Here is a 9,490-nt window from a genome sequence, read left to right as displayed (position 1 = left end):
ATGCATCACGATAGCTTAAGCCTCATGAAGGAAACTATTTGACTCATGATTTAGAGTTGGCAGCAGTAATATTTGCACTTAAGATTTGGAGACATTACTTGTACGGAGAAAGGTGTATTATATACACTGACCATAAGAGTCTTAAGTATTTGTTGACTCAGAAGGAGCTGAACCTTAGGCAAAGGAGATGGATTGAGTTGCTTAAGGATTATGACTGTTCGATCGAGTATCACCCAAGTAAGGCTAATGTGGTAGCCGATGTTCTAAGTCGTAGAGTCAGATCGATCCGAGAGCAATGTTTGCTCATCTGAGTCAGTATGATGATGGAAGTCTGTTGGTGAGTTGCAAGTGAGGCCAACTTTGGTGGATCAGATTAAGGAAAAACAGTTGAACGATGAGTCTTTGGTCGCTCGCTTTCAACAAGTTAAGGAAGGGGAAACTTCTGAGTTTGGGAGCCAGAAGAGAGGATGCAACAACAATACCCTCATCTGTTTGGATTAGGTAAATTTCGAGGACGAAATTTCTTTAAGGAGGGTAGAGTTGTAACGCCCCAATTTTCGGGAATTCAATGAATGTTGGCATAGGTTTAATTATGTTAGTGGGCCTCTAGAAAGCCCAAACTTAAGATAGAACCCGACAATTTTAGTTAATTTTTGTTCCATAAGAAAAAGGGGTGAAATTATGAAATAGGACCTATGTGAAAATGTTTGAAAATGCTATAGGCTAAATTGAAGTGGCCAAATAAATAGGAGTGCAAAATAGGAGGATTTGCATGACAAACCTCCCATTTACATGAAGTGGCCAGCCATCATGTTGTTGTAGACAAAATGTACACTTGATATCCATAATTTATGGTACAAATTGATACAAATTGATAATAGGTTAGGTAAATGTTCCATGATAATGGGTTAGGTAAATGTTTCATGATAATGGGTTAGGTAAATGTTTCATGATAAGAATATCATGTCTTTTGTATTAAAGAATTAAATGGATGAAATATGAAGTTTTATTAAAAGAAAAAGGGTGAAAAGAACAAAGTTTTGTCCATTTTGTTCATCATAGTTGAAAGTTAGAGAAGAGAAAGGAGAGGAGAAAGCTCTTGAGTATTCGGTCATTAGGAGGAGGAAAATTGAAGGTAAGTTCTTGGTACCTTGCTTCTATTTTGAGGTTCATGAGTTCTTCTTGATTCTACCTTAACTCTTGAAGTATATTTTGATTTTTAGTTGTGTTGTGAGCATTTGGTCATGAATTAAAATGAAGGAAATGGTTGTTGTTTCATGTTCTTTTGATGAAAAATGGAAGATATGTGAAGTTGAGCCAAACAAATGAGCATGCATGTGCCTTAGATGCTAAAGGGAAAAATCGGCTAACATGTTGTGCTTTGAAATGATGAAATGGAGATTATGCTTAAGTAAAAATCATAGATATGTGATGATTGATTGGTGATATACATGTTTAAATAACATGCATGCAAGATAGGTGTATGAAAGAGTGATTTGGTAATAAATCTGCTTGGGACAGCAGCAGTAACGTGACTTTGGAAAATCACCATAAATTGTGGGAGATGAATTAGAAGCTGAATAAATTATTTAATTAAAGCTTATTGAGTCTAGTTTCTAATAAAATAAACAATAACATATTTTGAATTCTGTACAATGAGAAATTTGATTCGTAATGAAGAGTGGTCAGATTAGTCAAACAGTGAAACATGGGAAGCTTTGAGAAAAATCTGGTATTGATTGGCTAAACCAAAAATTCTGAAAATTTAATGGATAGAAGATATATGAGTCTATTTTCAAGGAAAATTAACGGAACTTGATTTGGAGTTTCGTAGCTCCAGTTATAAATGATTTAGTGACTGTTGCTCAGGAAGACAGCTTGCAGTGAAATTATGATTATGTGGTAAACATTGACAAAAATTTGTTAATGAGTTACTTATTGTTTTCTTATAAGCTTACTATGATCTGTAGGTATGGTTGTCCGAATATTGTAAGGGGTTAATACGTAGTTTGTATTTGAATAGTTAGATTAACGTGTTAGTAATCCAATTGTAGGCGGTTCGTGTGTGGATCTCGTCAGCATATCGTCGCAAATAGGTGTGTAACTAACACCCTCTTTCTTAGTCTAGATCGGCAAAAGTCGAAAAGCTGAAATGCCGAAAACCGATATTTTGTAGATTTGCGAGTGTGCGAATGCTCGTGAGGTAAATCGATTAATGTTTTTGGTAAGCTGCAAAATTTGGACTGCAAAGTGCATGATTTCTGTGCCCTCGATATTTTTGGGCTTAATGGGCCAAAATTGGAATGATGGGCCAACGGGCCCAATTCGGTAAGAACCCTCGATGCGTGATTACATTTAGTACGTGAAAAGTAGGAATATACATGAAAAACCCTAAAAGCAGCTAAATTACTATAATACCCCTATGTATGGAAAATTATCATTATACCCCTAGGTGCAAAATTACCGAAATACCCCTAGGTTAAATTGACCTAAATGCATGTTTGATTTGTTGTTATTTATGCATGCCATGTTGTTATTATCGATGCATGGGATTGGGATATTGACGAGGAAGTCTGAAAGTGGCTTGTCCACGTCTTTAGAGGCTTTGCCTCAATTCTATCGATAATCGAGCAGCAAGGCAAGCAATCGTGGAGTGTTGGGTGGGTGGGTTGAGCTATTCCCACATGGAGTGTATGGCTGGTACGGGTGGAGTGCAGTGGTTGGTGGGTTGAGTAGTCTCCCAAATGGGCTTGCATATGTTTACGATGTTGCATGTATTTTGAAATGGGCCTATGGGCCATACTTATTATCTGAATAAGGGCTAAGGCCCGGTTTATTATAATCTGAAAAGGGCTCGCCCAGTACCACTGTTACACTGAATAGGCTTAGGCCCAATAGGCTTGAGTGACTTGGGCTTTGAATGGGTTTTCCTTACACTGAGTTTCCCCAAACTCACCCCTTTTATTTTCATCCACGCAGGAAATCCCCAACCATAGTGGGATTGGAGCTGTGAGGGAATTCGGAGTGGCCACCCGTTCTGAAAGTTTGATTTTCTTCTAGTGAACTGGACATCCTTTTATTTACGTTTGAAGTTTTGGGTTTTTAAATGTAATAAGGCCGCTTATTTATTTTTGATGGTTTTTATATGTTTTATTAAGATAGATAATATTTATTTTAACTGTTGAAATTGGATAGCTTTAGGGCGCGTTTTCAAAAACAACAGTTGATTTCAAAATAACACGACAACAAGCAAAGCTTCCGCAATGAAAGTATTTTCCAAAATTAATCATTTTTCCTAAAATGACTTAATCAAATCGGGTTCCTAGAAATATCCATGACGTTAAGGTGTGGCAATGGCGGTATGCATGTCTAGGATTGGATCCGAAGGAGCTTGGTACTTAGCGATCAGATGGACTCACCACCTCTTTTCCGGTTTCCTACCTGGTGCACAGCTTCCTATCACTTTAACCCTTAATGAATTAATCTTTTGAACATCAAGTACGATTTTCTAGACTTAGAATGGAAATTTTTTTTTTAACATTTTTTATGTGGCATGCCGGATCCGGCCATAACTTCTGGGCCGGGTTTGGGGTGCTACAAAAATCCACCAACTAAGTATCACTACGGTACCCGCCACAAGACAAAAACAATGGATCAAAGAATGGAAATATTAGAGCAATTACAAAGAGATGTGTAAGACCAGCTACAAGCATAAATGCAAGAACAACTAGCCAAAATTCAACAGAATATGAGGGATCAAATGCTTGAATCCCAAAGAAGTATGATGAGCCAATTGACGCAATTACTAGTTGGAAGGCTCGAAAAAGAGAAAGACCCAGTAGTCAATGGTGAGGATGGTAATGAAAACCTCATCTATCCCCAAGATTTTACCCTAATAAGCGCGCAGGCCCAAACAAATGCACATCTACAAGGGGCATCCGTTACTATCAGGCCCCAACAACATCAAACCGGTACCTCGCCACCCATGAACTACCCGACACGCTTAGGTTCCAATCCGAGGAACAGTCCAACCAATCATATAGTTCGAGATCTAGATGAAATGGCAGAAGTAGAAAAAGTAAGGGTTGAACTGCCAAAACAACTCGAAGATCGGTACAGGTGGTTGGAGGAAAAACTTAGAGCAATAGAGAATGCTGATTACCATTATGGGGTTGACGCCAAAGATCTCAGTTTGGTTCCAGATTTAGTACTCCCGCCGAAATTCAAGACTCTAGAATTTGAAAAGTATAATGGGACTAGTTGTCCTGAAGCTCACATCACGATGTTCTGCCGAAGAATGACAGGATAAATTGATAACAATCAAATATTAATTTATTGCTTCCAAAATAATCTGATTGGGTCAGCTGCCAAATGGTACAACCAACTGAGCCGTGCCAAAATTCCTTCATTGAAGGACTTGGCACAGGCTTTCATAAAGCAATATGGCCATGTGACAGACATGGCGCCCGACAGAATTCCACTTCAGAATATGAAAAAGAAGCAAAGTGAGAGCTTCGGGCAATATGCCCAAAGATGGAGAGAGGTAGCGACATAAGTCCAGCCACCTCTTCTAGAGAAAAAAACTACGATACTTTTCGTCAACACTCTGAAAGCCTTGTTCATTACCCATATGTTGGGAAGCGCTACCATGAGCTTCTCAGATATAGTAATGTCCGGCGAGATGATTGAAAACGCAATCAGGAGCGGGAAGATAGACGCAAGAGAAAGCGCCAAGAAGTCAACCCCAAAGAGAAATGAAAATGAAGTGAATAATATGAGCAAAGGGTATTCCAAATTGGTCAACATAGGCCAGCTGAGGGCTATAACCACTAGCTATCAAGGCTCTTCAAGGCAGGAATCCAACTCGAGGCCAAATACAGAAAAGCTCCAGTTTACACTTATCTCGATGTCATATAAGGAGTTGTATCAGAATCTTTTTTATGTGCATGTGGTGTCTCCATTCTACTCGGAACCCATGCAACCGCCATTCCCAAAATGGCATAATAAGAATGCTCAATATGAGTACCATACGGGAATAACAGGACACTCAATCGAAAACTGCACTACATTTAAAAAGTTGGTCGAAAGGTTTATTGAAATGGGAATTGTGAAGTTTGATGATTCCTCAGAACCTAGTCACTCTGACAATGCAATAAATGTGATATTTGAAAGTAGGGGAAAAAGAGTTGTGATGCCTTGAACAAGTCAAAAGCCTAGAAGGAATATCGGGGAATCTAAATGACATATCCGAAGAGGGAACCGGGGAATAAAAGTTTCCAAACCCTTGCATATTTGGGAGTGTTTTGAACAATGGGACTGTGGAAGAGATCCCTTTTATTTTTAGAGCTAATCTAGAGTAATATTTAAAACATGCTTGTTGCATTAAGCCTAGAAGCAATAAGAATCCTTTTGTGAAATAGGATTGTGTCCAAAATCTTTATTTCGATAAAATACATCTTTTTGAGCAAATATTCTTTTATTTTACACTGTACAAATAATTGTTCTTAGATTCTTTTAACTTTCTTTCAAATATTCTTTTATTTTTCATTCTTACAATTATTTATTCTTTGGAATCTACCTTCGTACCTACAATAGGTCCCTAGATATCAATGACGTGAGCGACACTATCACTGACTCCGAGTTTCCTTTTAAGCAAGATATGTGTCTAGAGGGATCTCAGGACCTTGAAGATGATAGAGATTGTAGCCTATCTTCTGATTTGTTAAGGATGGTAGAACAAGATAAGAAATAGATCCTACTTTACAAAGGGGCAATGGACATTGAGAACCTAAGAGAGAGAAAGAGGTGAAGATCGGAGCCTATACCACAGAGACAAGCGAGATGTCAAGAATTCAAAGATATTTTCGCATGATTGTATCAAGATATGCCTTGGCTACTAAGGCCTGTGGATGCTAAAAAAGGTCCATACTAGTGTCAGAAGGACACATGCTAATGGTTTTACATTAGCCAGCTAATCATTAGGTTCGGGTACTGTTGACCCACCATGGAAGGGCATTGTATCAGTTATAACGGAGTAAGACAAGACTTATGTGCCTCCTCTATTTCTTCACAGATTTTCTATATGTGGGGCATGGATATTATGAGGTCAATCTCGTCAAAAGCTTATAACCGATACTGATTCATCTTTGGGGTCGTCGATTACTTCACGAAGAGGGTGAAAGTCACCTCATATTCCAATATTACTAAGTCAATAGTCATCAAATTCCAAAAAAAAGGGGATTAGGTGCCGACAAGGAACGTCAAAAAGGATCAATCTCAAAAGCTTAAAGTATGTTCAAAGATCGGACATCATATCACAGTGCAACGAAGGCAGCCAAAAAGGAAAAAGTACAAAAAAAATAATAATAAGAATAAGAGAAAGAAGAATAAAAATAATAAAACAAATGACATAGTGAAAGGCAGCTGAGACTTGTAAATATTGCCATAAGAAGTCACTATTTACCCTCTATGCTCATTGAATGTTGGCCAAAACCTTCGCTAGGGCAGCACCTTTCTCATTATGAAATGGAAGTGGTTTGCCCATTGAAATCAAGATTCCTTCTCTCCAGGTTTCGATTGAGTCAAGAATTAAATGAAGCAGAATGGATCTAGTGAACTTAATTGAAGAAAAGAGGTTGAAAGTTACCCGTCATGGTCAAATGTACCAAAAATAAATTATGCGAGCTTACGACAGAAAGGTTCGTCCTAGAGAACTCCATGATGAGGACTTGGTATTGAGAAAGATCATTTCTATACAAAAGGACTTCAGAGGAAAGTGGATGCCAAACTGGGAAGGACCTTATGTAGTAAAAAAGGCCTGTTTTGGAGGAGCATTAATTCTAGCTGAAATGAATGGTAAAAACTTGTCCAATCTTGTGAATTTGGATTCCATCAAGAAGTATTTCACCTAGAAAGTGAAAGGCTAGGGCGAAAACTCGCAAAGGGAACTTTGAGACCTTCAACAAAAAAGGAGGAGAGGCTAGGGAGAAAACTCGCAAAGGGCGCCTTAAGACCAAAGGGGTTTTGAATTGAAAACTATAGAGGGCAATTCAAATCTTTGATAGAAAGTAGGGCATGCGGTAGTCTTGTTATGCTTGAATTAACAATAAAGAAGTATGCTATGTCCTGGGGCATCGACAAAGTACTCTGGATCCCCTAAGCACAAATTGAGCTCAAAATAGTCTTCAAGAAGTTGGTACAAAGAAGTTCAAGCTGCGATATCTGGGGCACCTAGCCTTCCATTTTACCCATTTTGAATTGACTACATTTGATTACCTTATTCTTTTCAAGATATGTCCCAATAAATTTCCTTCTTAATTGTATTTACTATCCTTAATTAACTTACTTGCTTCGAGCTATGCTCCTAATTAATTTCCTTCCAATCCATTGTTATGATCTTTTTCAAGCATTTTGCATTGAAATAATGATTAGTGGACTAATAACACTTTCATAAAAGGAGTTTCGCATATTACTTTGGAAGCTTCTAAATGACACAAGAACCTGAAATAGGACTATTGTTTAGAACATAACAAGCCTAAGGGTTGGAAATATTGGAGAAAGATGATTATCTCTTTGGACTTTTTATTAGTTGAATAAAAAGACAATATATTTCATCGGTGATACAACCTCGACAAATAACGAGCAATGTCAACCCAAGTGTAAAAGGGGATAATTTTCGGGAAAAGAAAAATGATACTCTACATTCATGCAAATATCAGACATATACATCTGGTTATTACACCTAGGGAATGGTGTAATAGATCAAATTGATTGAAGATGATACAAATCCTATAACTCTGAGTTGCAGTAGGATGGATGGAAGAAATCAAATGTTATTTCCCTAAAGTTGCAGTGGGAGGTACAAACTTTATGTCCTAGAAGGTACAGTGGGAGGGACACTGAAATTACAATTGGGCAAGCTTGCTGAGCAGAATGTGATTGTTTCTTTGGGTTTTCTATCGAGAATACCAGCTGAATAAGATGGCAGCATAATACGTCAGTGATAATGCCCTGATGAAAAACATGTAAGGATACCTTAAGCATTTAAAAAGGGGATTATTCTCATTTCTGCATTCATATATCATTCATAACATATCTAGTTAGGAGCATTTGATTCATTCTGATCATGGCATCCTAATTATTTGGCATAAACATAGGAAATTGATTCTACAGATCATGTCCCTAGAGGATGGTGTAGCAACATCGATGAATTTATAGATTTTATCTCCATGAAGTAGCAATGGAGCAGATCGAAGATCATAGATCTTATCTTTCAGAGGTAGCAAGGGAGCAGATTTTAGCCACCAGCCTTATCTCTCTAAGGTAGTAAGGGAGCAGGCTGAAGATTGTAGTCTTATCTTCTTGATGTAGCAAGGAAGCAGACTGAAGATTGTAGATCTTATCTCCCTAGGATAGCAGTGGAGCAAATCGAAGATCACAAATCTTATTTTCCTGAGGTAACAAGGGAGCAGATTTTAGCCACCAGCCTTATCTCCCTAAGGTAGTAAGGGAGCAGGCCGAAGATTGTAGTCTTATCTTCCTGATGTAGTAAGGAAGCAGACTAAAGATTCTAGATCTTATCTCCTTGAGATAGCAGTGGAGCAGATCAAAGACGGTGAATCTTATCTTTTCAAGGTAGCAGGGGAGCAGATTTTAGCCACCAGCCTTATCTTCCTAAGGTAGTAAGGGAGCAGGCCGAAGATTGTAGTCTTATCTTCCTGAGGTAGCAATGAAGCAGACTGAAGATTCAAATCTTATATCCCTAAGCAGTAGTGGAGTAGATTGAAGACGGTGAATCTAATCTTCTCGAAGTAGTAGGGAAACAGATTTAAGCCACTATCCTTGCCTCCCTGAGCAGCAGTGGAGTAGGCTGAAGATTGTAGATCTTGTCTCCCAAAGTAGTAGTGGAGCAGATCGAAGATGGCGAATCTTATCTTCCCGAGGTAGTAGGGAAGAAAATTTAAGCCACTAGCCTTATCTCCCTAAGGTAGTAAGGGAGCAGGCCGAAGATTTTAGTCTTATCTTCCTGATGTAGCAATGAAGCAGACTAAAGATTGTAGATCTTATATCCCTAAGTAGTAGTGGAGCAGATCGAAGACAACAAATCTCATCTCCCTGAAGTAGCAGTGGAGCAAGTTAAAACCACAACCTCATCTCCCTGAAGTTGCAGTGGGGCAGGTTGAAGTTACAAGTCTAATATCCCTAAAGTTCTAGTGGAGCAGACTGAAGCTACCATTCTCTCTGAAGTTGTAGCAGAATAGATTGAAGCTATTAATCCTATCTCCCTGAAGTTGCAGTGGATCGGATTAAAGCGACAATTCCTATACCTCTGAAGTTGCAGTAGGTCAGATCAAATTTACCATGTTACAACGAAGCAAATGGAAGCTACAAATCTTACCTCTGAAGTTGCAGTGGGTTACAAAGAGGCTACTTGAAGAAGATAAGCACCAAAAAGTCAAGACTTGGCGAGACCGGGCAAAAATTGATCTTT

General features: G+C 38.4%; 1 long non-coding RNA gene across 1 annotated transcript; it reads left to right on the top strand.

Moving 5' to 3' along the window:
* The first annotated feature begins 2,024 nt into the window (after positions 1 to 2,024).
* Positions 2,025 to 3,282, top strand: LOC128293232 (uncharacterized). Its single transcript, XR_008283363.1, has 2 exons — positions 2,025 to 2,096; positions 2,980 to 3,282. It is a non-coding gene; the product is annotated as an uncharacterized LOC128293232 (long non-coding RNA).
* The last annotated feature ends 6,208 nt before the right edge of the window (positions 3,283 to 9,490 follow it).

Source organism: Gossypium arboreum, chromosome 5, assembly GCF_025698485.1.
Source record: "Gossypium arboreum isolate Shixiya-1 chromosome 5, ASM2569848v2, whole genome shotgun sequence".
In the NCBI taxonomy this organism is placed as follows: domain Eukaryota; kingdom Viridiplantae; phylum Streptophyta; class Magnoliopsida; order Malvales; family Malvaceae; genus Gossypium; species Gossypium arboreum.
The sequence above is the reverse complement of the archived record's forward strand: the minus strand, read 5'-3'. Positions and strand labels throughout refer to the sequence as shown.